The following is an 11,015-nucleotide window of genomic DNA, read 5'->3' as shown; positions in this document are numbered from 1 at the left end:
ACCTCATCCAAACATTTGGTGACCTCTGGTTTATCTGTCTCACCACAAGCTGACATGAGTTCCATTCCCAGAATTCCTAGTGTGTCCAGGTCACCTTGCAGAGAATCAATGTCTTCCCTGAGAGTCTGAGAAGGCAGGATAAGAAAATTTGGATGGTATGAGGCAAAGAGTTTCTTCAAAACTCTTTAAAGAATTTCAGGAGACAATAAGGGAACATCCTCAAAGATCCTTTTGGAAACTAGTCCCACACATGCGATGTACTGCTAACGTAATGTGGGTTAGTAACAGCTTTGCGTGTAAACCTCCCTCCCCTGGCCTCAAGAGGTGCGCTAGCGACTGACGCCAGAGGCTGCGGTCTTCAGTGGGTCGAGTAGGGCCGGTTACATTTGGTGCCGTGACCCGGATGGGAGTGAGGTTTAGAAGAGTGAGTGTAACATGGGCCAGTAATAGCTGTGTGTGTAAACCTCACTCCCCTGGCCTCTAGAGATCGACGCTAAAGACTGCAGGATTTAGTGTCCTTGTTAGTGTGCATGCCTTCCAATGCAAGTTTGAATCCCGCTGAGAGTGGGTCAAGTAGGAGCAGTTACACCAAATGCTGCTATAGCAAAACTAGCAAGATTACACTGGTCGACCAGCTTCACCAGCTTTTTCAGCTTTTCTGGTTCACCATCTGGACCAGCACCAAACCAGCAAAGTCCAACCTGGACCAGCCCGGAGCTATGTATGGAAACATTGACTACAGTATTATTTTTGTACCCTACCTGCATGGTCTCCAGGCTCTGTCGGATGGTTTCTGAATCTGTTCGACTGGAATTGAGGTCCAGAACAGCTTGTTGGGCATCATTCAGTCCAGCTGTCATTTCACTCACATCATTCCAGAACCTGACTGCCAGATCAAGAAGATTGAGAAGCCACTTCTCCTTCTCCTGAGCTTTTCTTTGAGCCTCCTCCCAGTGGCTTGTTAGACTGCAAACCCGCTCTTGTATAGCTGAAATTGGAAGGGGATTTACCAACATTATCATAGACAGACCATGCTTTTGAAACAATAGTGCTTATGAAATGATTCATAATGTGTATCATTTAATGCTGTATGTAACAGGAGATGAGGTACCTGTGCAAATGGAACTGTCCCCAACAGCTCCTGTGTTGGTCAGGAGCTCCTGAGCCTGTGTCCTCACACTGCTGAGGTCCAGATCCAATTTGGAGAGCTCAGACAGAGTGTGCTTGTTGTCCTGTAGCTGCTCCTGAATTCGTGGAGTGAGGCCTTGAAGGGCCATTGAGGCCTGCAGGTGACTACACAGACGCTCAAGTCTTTCTCCAATCAGAGTCATCCTCTCATTCAGCTGACAAGGGCATATAGAGTATAAGGAGTGAGCTGACATTTATACGGTTAAAATGTGGCAATGATGTCTTTCTGTACCTCTTTAGCAACATATGAGTTCTGGAAAACAGGTTATATTAGCTTATGGTGGATTATATTAGCTTATGGTGGCTGACAGCTCAGACAGTAGGGCACAGCACTAGCAATGTAAAGGTCAAGGTCATAGGTTTGACTCCGAGGGAAAGCAAGAACCGATAAAATATATACTTTGACTGAAATCAGTCACTCTGGACAAAAGTGTCTTCCAAACTGCATAAAGGTAGCTAACATAAAAGTCTACATGTACAAGTATGTCACCTGTGTATATCGGGGTAGAGACTCCTCCAGAACTCCAGCAGCTTCTCGAACCCTGTCTCTGATGGAGAGATGCTGCTCTTCAGCATCTCTGGCTTTCTGGCAGAACTCCTGTCCCTGAGCTGTATTCAAATCTGATAGACGCTGGGCCAGCATGATCAGCCGTGCTATCAGCGGCTTATGCTCTGCTATGGACTCCCTGATGCCCTGTTGTGAAGTAATGGAGCACCATGACCAAATGTTGATCTTTGTATTGCTTTATCTGAAACTTCTAACTAACGTTACAAAGTTAAATCATGTTCAAATGAACAGTGTGAGCATTCCAATGTGTTTAAGCCTAAACGTGTACTATAGCAAATTGAGCACAAACATAGGCATCTATTGTTAATGCCTTGCTCTGAAGATGCAGGTTGTTTAGTACCTGTAAGAGGTCCTGTTGTTCTCGGAAAGCCTCGTAGCTGATGGTGTTCAGGGTAAACTGGCCAATAAGGGCTTTGGTTTCCTCCAACCATGGTAACACTTCAGCATTGCTCTCTGAGAACTGACACAAGAGCGACTGAGCATGCTCCAGCTGGAGCACAACATGGGAATTAGTGGCAGTAGTGACCTGACACTGCTCCTGTAAGGTACCTAGGGATGACTTTGGAGACAAAAAAGATAGATGTTAACACAGAGTAGTATTTTGCTTGTGTTGAAATATTTAAAAAGTGAATAAGAATGAACAGTATCTTACCTGGAGTCCCAGTGTCTCCCCATCCTCAGTGTATGTCTGCAGGAGTTCCAAAATCTTCACCATTTTCTCAATGTTAAACTTATGCTGCAGAATCTCAACAGCAAGGATCTGCAGAACAACAGACATCATTAAAATCATTTGGAGGAATTTTACAACATTTCTAGAATATATAAAGAGAAAATCTTTGTAAATGTGCTAAAACTCACTTTTTGTTCATTGAGCTGGGATGCAATGATGTCTGGGTCTAGATTAATGGCTCTGAGCTCCTCCAGTGCCAGTGAGGTGTCTCTAAACCAAGCCAACTCTTTCTCAACAGCCTGTTCCAACTGATTAAAGAAAAACAGGCTCATTTAGCAGCTGCTTTTATCCAAAGTGACTTACAGTACACTTCAATCAGATTAACATTCTGGTTGTCTGTCCTTAGCTTTAAACCACAACACCCAATGCTGCACTACACTTGCCACTATGGTCCAGAACGATGTCTTGTGTATGTGATTAGGTGAAGTGTAGTGACTTGTGGCCAAGTATGGTGACCCATACTCGGAATTTGTGCTCTGCATTTAACCCATCCAAGTGCACACACACAGCAGTGAACACACACACCATTGCTGCGGCGCCCGGGGAGCAGTTGGGGGTACGGTGCCTTGCTCAAGGGTCTCACCTCAGTCGTGGTATTGAAGGTGGGGAGAGCGCTGGATATTCACTCCCTTCACCGACAATCCCTGCCGGACATGAGACTCGAACCCATGACCCAAGTCCGACTCTCTATCCATTAGGCCATAACTGCCCCCTATTAGACTATGACATGGCCAAATAAAGGACAAAGCAATTATCCATGTGTCTCTTACCTTCTGCCTCTCAGCAGAACACAAGACTGTGTCCCCAGTCTGACTCTGGGCAGCAGGAACCAGCAGCTCTCTCTCAATACGACCCAGCCACAGGTGGAGGTCTTCCTGACTGGAGGTACATCGACTAGACGCCTCTAGAGCCTGTTCCAGCCTCTGCAGGACATCAGCACTACCCAAACTCATCACTGAGTACCTGATACGCAGACTGTCTACTCGTTCCTGCACCAGCTGGGTTTCCTCCTCTTTAGAAAAGCATGTGAAAGACCAAAACATGTTTGAAAAATGTTCTTGTGGGTATTGTATGAATTTTACTCAATAAAATAAAAGGAGAAATGGAGGATACACCACCTGAAATCTCTTCCATGAGCTCATGAGCACATTGTTGAAGTTTTCCAAGGTCAACACTCTTAGATTTGATCTCTTCCATGACTGCCTAAAAGGTGATAGAGAAATGTTATTTCTTTCTACACTGACATTGTGTAATTATGCAAATTTTGCAATGTCTGCAAACCTTGGCCTGTCCTGTGGCTTCTTGCAGATGGAGCATCCCTCTCTCGGCAGAGCGCAGCTCAGCTAAGTCCTGATCTACTGATGTGAGCCATTGCTGAAGTCTGTCTGTCCTCTCTTGGAATAGCTGAGCCCTTGGCAGAATGACCTCCAGAATCCGGTGTCTGTCAAAACAACTTGCATTCCTTCACTGCTTTCTATATGTGGCAGTATTATTTCATGAGTTCACATTTACATATAATGAGATAGAGTAAAGAGTATGCATATTTGGTGTGCTGTCCGAGGGGAGGGCTCCGAGCTCGGAATTTGGTCTGAACCCAGAGTACTCCCCCCATATCTCTGGATGGGACAGGAACAATCGAGAGTGAGGAATTGGGGTGGTGGAGGGATGCTGCTGGAAAACTGTTATGGGACAGAGGTAAGTCGGCTCTATTTTGGCCTCCTCTCTAAACGTGTTCCTCGTTTTGTGAGTGTTAATTTGCAATGAGAATATATACAGTACAGTGTAAAGGTTAAAATGTCAGTATATATATGATGGTAAATTGATGATTCTGATGTAATCAGAGTCTCAAGCAATATTACCCACATTCTTGAGCATAACTGTGTATTCTCTCTGCTGTCAGATTTACCCACCCAAAGCATAATGAAAAAAAATGTTATGGTTGGTTGTTTTATATCTCGATCCCATCCCATCTAAGTGGGTAGTTCTGGACCAAAGTAGGCTGCATTGTGGACCAGACTAACCTGCTGTTGGCACCCTGGAGTAGAGCCTCCCACTTGAGTTTGAGCTGTGAGAGCTGCACTTTGGTCTTTTCATTGTCATTTTCCTGAAGCTCTTCTGCCAGGTGTGGACCCTCCTGTATCACAGTCTCTATACTGGGTCTTCTGTCTTCTAGGAGGCGCTGTAAGAGCTGCAGGACAAGACATTTTTGAAAAATTATTTGTTTCCTTCAAAGCTAAGGGCTTGCAAGCAAGTGGTTCTCAATCCTGGTCCCAGATTACCTTAGCACTGGACATTGTACATGCCCTTTGGCAAATTCTGGACATATTCTACTTTAGACATATACTTTTTAAGTGGCTTACATAAATGTGTTGATGATCTACAGAATGTTATAGAACATTCCATCCCAAAACCATTGAATATGAATATGCTTTGTATGAGGAAGCAAACACACATTGTGTTTACAGGGGTATTGCTACTTCTGAAAATCTACAAGCTTTATAATGCACCTTGTTCTCTCTTTGTGGTACTTAAGCCAAATGCTTGTATCATGTATCAGAGGAGCATTGTGGACTTTCAGGCATGTTTCACCTCACTCACAAAGCTAACAATGATGGCTATGTCAAATTACGAGGTGAATGACTTGTTTATCCCCTCCCTTCCTATAATATACACAAAGGCATTCAGAGACTCATTATAAGCATGAACTTACGCAGCAGGCTTCTCAACCCATGAAATGTTTAAGGATAAGGAATTACAAGACTTTTAAAATAGGTTAGTCTATTTTTACTGTTCATATAGACTGCCCAGACAAATAAATAAATAAATAAAAATCAATTTTTGAATTCTTTGGGATGTGCTGGAGTAGACTTTACAGAGTGCTTGACTCTTGCATTGTCAATACAAGATCTTGACCAAAAATTGATGCACCTCTTGATGGAAATAACATCACAACATTTATTTCCATCAAGAGGTGCATCAATTTTTGGTCAAGATCTTGTATTGACATTGCAAAAGTCAAGCACTCTGTAAAGTCTCATCCAGCACATCCCAAAGAATCCCAATTCATGTGTGAAAATGATTCTTTATGCTCCCTCCCAACCATTCTTTCACAGTTTCTCATGAATCTTGGCTTTGTGATCCTGGAATATGGCCATGATATGTCTTCCCACATGGTTTAAGAAATGAAAAACTACACACTCCATCAATTATGGTTAAAAGAACTGTTCCCAAACATATAACATGCTAGAAACATAATAATCACAGCAATAATGATCCAGTCACAGACTCTTAAGTATTTGCCTATTTAAATCCAAACAGCATTTTTTTTTTCTTTTTGGCCGGGCAGTGTATATTAATGTATGCATTGTTTGCTTGTTTGTTTATATAGCAGTAACTGATTTTTGAACATACCTTCTGTTCTTGCAGTTGAGCTTTCACTACCTTGAACTCTGAGGATGGTGGTTTTTGATTGGCTGTCAGCTCCTCAATCTCACAGACCCAAGTCATCAGTGTTTCTAGATTTTGCTGGAATGTCAACGGATCCCTGAACTCATCTTTCAGAGCCAAAGCACTTCTGCCATCCTTAACAAAATACCAAGCAATATGCTAAATATTCAACAAAATTCATAAAGTACATACAGTTTAAGAAAAGATAATTGAACTGTACCTTCCATTGAGTTACACTCGATTCCTGGTCTGAACTTGACTGACCATCACTCTGCAGCTGTGAATCACAACAATTTATTTAATTGGAAAATTAACAACTGGTGAACACAGTGACTCCAAAATCAGTTCAATGAAAATGGTAAATGAAGATAAAAAATAAAAGAAAACTCGATGAAGAACCTTAGTTTGATTTTTTTTTTTTTTTAATCATTATTATAAATTGAATAACCTCTGCAAGTTCCTCAGCAGCTCCAGTAAGGACTCTAACAGTTCTGGTGACAATAGGGTCACCTCCTTTCCCCCCAGGAGGATACTCTGTCACCTCCACAATCTCTGTCACAATAGTCTCTGTCACCTCTGTGACTTCAGTAACCTCTCGAGTGTTCAGAGGCTTCCAGGACCACGGACTTCCAGAATCCCTTCTCTGCAGGCTGGCTCTTCTGTCCACGGATCCATACTGACTCAGGGGGGATCTTCTGTACTCTGGAATATTAGATCTTCTTGGCAAAGACCCATTGCGTGGTGTTTTTACTGGAGACGGAGTGCTTCGCCAAGCATTGTCCAGAGTGCTGGTAGTGGTGACAGTAGGGGCTGGGGAACTCCTCTGCTTGTCCGGTGTTGGAGTTTGCCGAAGAACATCTTCTACATCGTTATTCGTTTTGTCTTCTTTAGGAGGCTCTGGGAGCGGCCATTCTCTCCTTTGCTGGTAGCACTCTTTTAAGACGTTCTCATCTGACTTAACTTGTTTGGACTTTTGTCCCAAACAGCTAGGTCTGCTAATGAGGTTACCCATGATTCTTCAACCCACAGGTCAATCGGGTCCCTTTGCCATACATACAGCCGTTGCCTAAACTACCTACAACACAAGGAAGGTCAAAGTGAGAAGATACTCTTCTTAAACAGTAAAAACACGTCTGCCCCTTCAAGGAAATTGTATTAGTTTCCAGTTTCCTACTGCGGTTTTCAAGAGAGATTCATCCAGCTCTGGCAAAGACCACTAAGTTTAAATCTCAATTAGATTCCTTGCCGTCCTACAAAGAAGAGTCTTTTACCACTTTCACGCCAACAAACACCACCATCATTATTTATACACCAGAAAGGGGTAACACTTGACTGAGGCTCTGTCCTGACCAAGAGGGGCCAGATTACTGCTGGAGAACTACAACATGAACACAAAATTGCTAGTACTAGCCATACAAATGCAAGTGACAAGCCTGTTTATGAGGGCAGTCTCCTCCAGGATACCCACGGTTCCTCCTGGCAGCCACAGCCACTGTCCTCTGCCAAGACTGTCCCCGGGATGGCCCTGGGAAACTATTTAGCTCCTGATCAAATATGACAGGCATGGAAATGCTGCTTCATTTCTTTGCCACAAAAGAATGAACAGTGTTTTTTTAGTGCACGTGTTCATGGTTTACTTGGAAACACAGACCACATGCCTGTAGAGCAGGACAGGGATGAACACATAGACACAGAACCAGTCTACTCTGAACAGTCATTTCTGTAGTGACACTATCGAACACTATCAACACTATTTGATTGAGTAGATATTGAAATCTCTGACTTTGTGTCTTTGCACAGCTGAGATCTCTTTTGAAACTGTAGGAGACTATATATGATTACTATGGTCTCTTTCTCAGTAAACATACAGAAATTCATAAACTTTTTGAAGCTATTCTATGTAACTTTTAGCCCTCTAACTACAAGTTACTTGTGGAGGAACAGGGTTTTGGTCATTGCATGAGTTGTGCTTCGGCTCTGCTATTCTGTGCAGATTAATTTGATGGCTTGGTGCACCACTGCACCCATGATAACAAATGATCGCCTTGTCAGGGCAAATGTCACTAACAACATCAAAACTCTCCCAATATTGAAAGATGGATATCTAAAAAAATGACTTATGAGCATTAGTAAGTCAGTATCTTATTAAATGCTGTTGTTGTTTTGATTTGTTTAAATCAATTGATTTAAATTAACAATGCTACAGTTTGGCATTGCTGACTTTACACATGATTGCTATTAATATCAGTCAATGGTGGAACCTTTAACTAGACAAGGCTATTTGTAGGCAAATAGACGAAAGTAAAAACTGGTTTAAAGATTGGCATTGTTACAAACACAAACATTGTTTGGTGAACCTAGTCAGTATACAGCAAATATGCAAACTGTGTTGATTCGTGATTTATTACGGCACTGTCGCTTTCTCTTTTGTTTACAAATTCTTTTCGGTTCGAGATTCAGTTGTTGAGGCTTCAAGCTACTTTTCAAGCTACTATTAAAAACAAAAAAGTTACATAGTGAAGCTTTAAAGAATGCAATGAAATTTTGACCATTGAGCTGGACATTCAAGGCACAATGTTTTGTTTATGTAGGTAATACAGAGCTCCACTGAGGGCAGATAAGAGTGTATGTTAATTGGCACAGGTGATCTGGGTCAGTCCAGGTCATTGTGGTTCACTGCATGCTAATGACGGGTGCTGAGGGAACTGGCTCCAGACACCAGACAGACTCAGTGTTTCTAGATCACTGGAGCAGAAGACTTAGTATCAGCCCACATTCTAGCAGGGTGGATTAACTTGTATAATGTGTGAATTGACATTGCTAACACGTGACAGGAAATACTGTAATGATGATTCTGATGCTTTGGACAAAGAATAAAAATTGATTGAGCCTTTTTTTTTTTTTTACTTCTTCCTCTACTTTGAATGTAGGATGTAAATAACTGGGTTTATGTTAATTTGAATTGAATTGAGGGAGGGAGAGCTGGGAGGAGAGATTTCAGTTGAGATTATCTGTAATTTTTTCGATTAAATTAATGTATAGTTATTTTTTGTCTTGTTAAATACCAATAAAAAATATTGGGAGTAAAAATTGATTGCACTAAACAATTAAGATACTATTATTAACTAACAAGAGACCCTGACTAATGAATTAGTAAATAATAGCACTTGGTTGAATGAGGTAGTTCACTGTTAGCTAATCATTGACTACTATTTTTCATACCTCCCAGAGGACTATTAAGAACTACTATATGTGACCCTGGACCTCAAAACCAGTCATAAGTTGCACGGGTTTATTTGTAGCAATAGCCAACAATACATTGTATGGGTCAAAATGATTGAATTTCTTTTATGCCAAAAATCATTAGAATATTAAATAAAGATCATGTTGCATGTTGAGATATTTTGTAAATTTCTTACTGTAAATATATATTAAAAAAATATATTTTTGTGAGCAGATATGCATTGCTAAGGACTTCATTTGGACAACTTTAAAGGCAATTTTCTCAATATTTCGATTTTTTTGCCAAACATTGTCCTAACAAACCATATATCAATGGAAAGTTCATTTATCCAGCTTTCAGATGATGTATAAATCTCAATTTCAAAAAACTGACCCTTATGTTACTACATCCTTCTAAAGGAATTACTAATTATTTTGAACAGAATATGAAAAGCATGGTAACTCCCTAATATTGACTGAAGTCATTGCAAGCATTTAATGTTTTTGTAAGGTTTTGGGTAGCAATTCCTTTTGATGGATTTGGTAACACTTGAGTCATTACTAGTAGGTTACCATGATCTTCACTTTAGGATAATTATATATTATGCATTATTCACATTAATTATGAACCTGTATATAGTAGTCTTCTGGGAGGTATGAAAAAATAGATCTGCTTAGCTAATGCATTCAACTGAATGCTATTACTAATTTGTTAATCAGAGTTTCTTATTAGTTAATAGTAGTCACGAGAATGTTAATACTGCATTAATCATTTGTTCCTGTGTTCCTGTGAACAATATTCTAAAGTGTTACCCATTTTTTCTTCATTCATCACATAAAGCCATCTATATACAGTCAATATGAACAATATCACCATTGACAAATGGTCTTCTTCAAATTAACTTTAATTATATTAGCTCATTCCATCCATCTCATGGCCAGGCTTGATGGTTTACACAAAGACAGGAGTTAAAACAGAAACAGTCATTGATGTAAAGCAGTGACACCACAGCCATTTAAATATATAGATTTACAAGCATGGTGTCTTACACCTAAAATGGAGTTATGATGGCAGTAAATGAAGGTGATGCCATCTTATACATCTCAATTCCTTGCATGCTCAAAAGGACGTTTCAACTTTAATACTGCTATAATAAAGGTTAAACTTTATTACAGCAGCAGACTAACATCCACAACCTCCAAAACAAACCAGTCTGGTGACCAGTGCCAGGTCAATGCCTGAACGAATGAAAGGAATAATCTAAAGCTTGTGATAAATGATACCGATTGATTCTCCTTTGCATGTTTATCAAGGCTTATCTGAACCAACCTCCCACTTAACCTAACTATGACATAGTCTTTGATTTAAGACCACCCCGTGTAGCCTCTTGATATTGATTTATGAGGCCAGTCACAGACTGACCTCCCAGTGAGCTAGATTAACCCCTGTGATGGACAGCTTTGTGTATCAACAATCCATGAAGCAAGATTAATTAAGTCTCAGCTCAAAATGAAAGATTCTTCTGTCATATTGTAATTAATGATGTTAAATAAATAAAAAGGGGCAGAAATGCTCCACTTTACCTATTAAACCAATGGGTGTGGGTGCTCTCAGAGAGCACCCTGACAATACCCTTTCCTAATCCAACCTCAATATGGCAGACAGACGGTGTATACTGGTGTCATGCCATGTTCGGCTGGTGGATTAACTCGTACCCAGAGCAGTGAGATTGCTGGCTCTCTTGGGAAGTACTTATGTGTTTTTGTGGATTTCCTAATAATCATAAATGAGCGCTCTCTGTCTAGGTGAGTTTGTGCAGTAATCATGATAGTGGTCTCTCTAATTAACAAGGAGAGCCG

The sequence above is a fragment of the Chanodichthys erythropterus genome, chromosome 2 (assembly GCF_024489055.1).
Source record: "Chanodichthys erythropterus isolate Z2021 chromosome 2, ASM2448905v1, whole genome shotgun sequence".
In the NCBI taxonomy this organism is placed as follows: Eukaryota; Metazoa; Chordata; class Actinopteri; order Cypriniformes; family Xenocyprididae; genus Chanodichthys; species Chanodichthys erythropterus.
The sequence above is the reverse complement of the archived record's forward strand: the minus strand, read 5'-3'. Positions refer to the sequence as shown.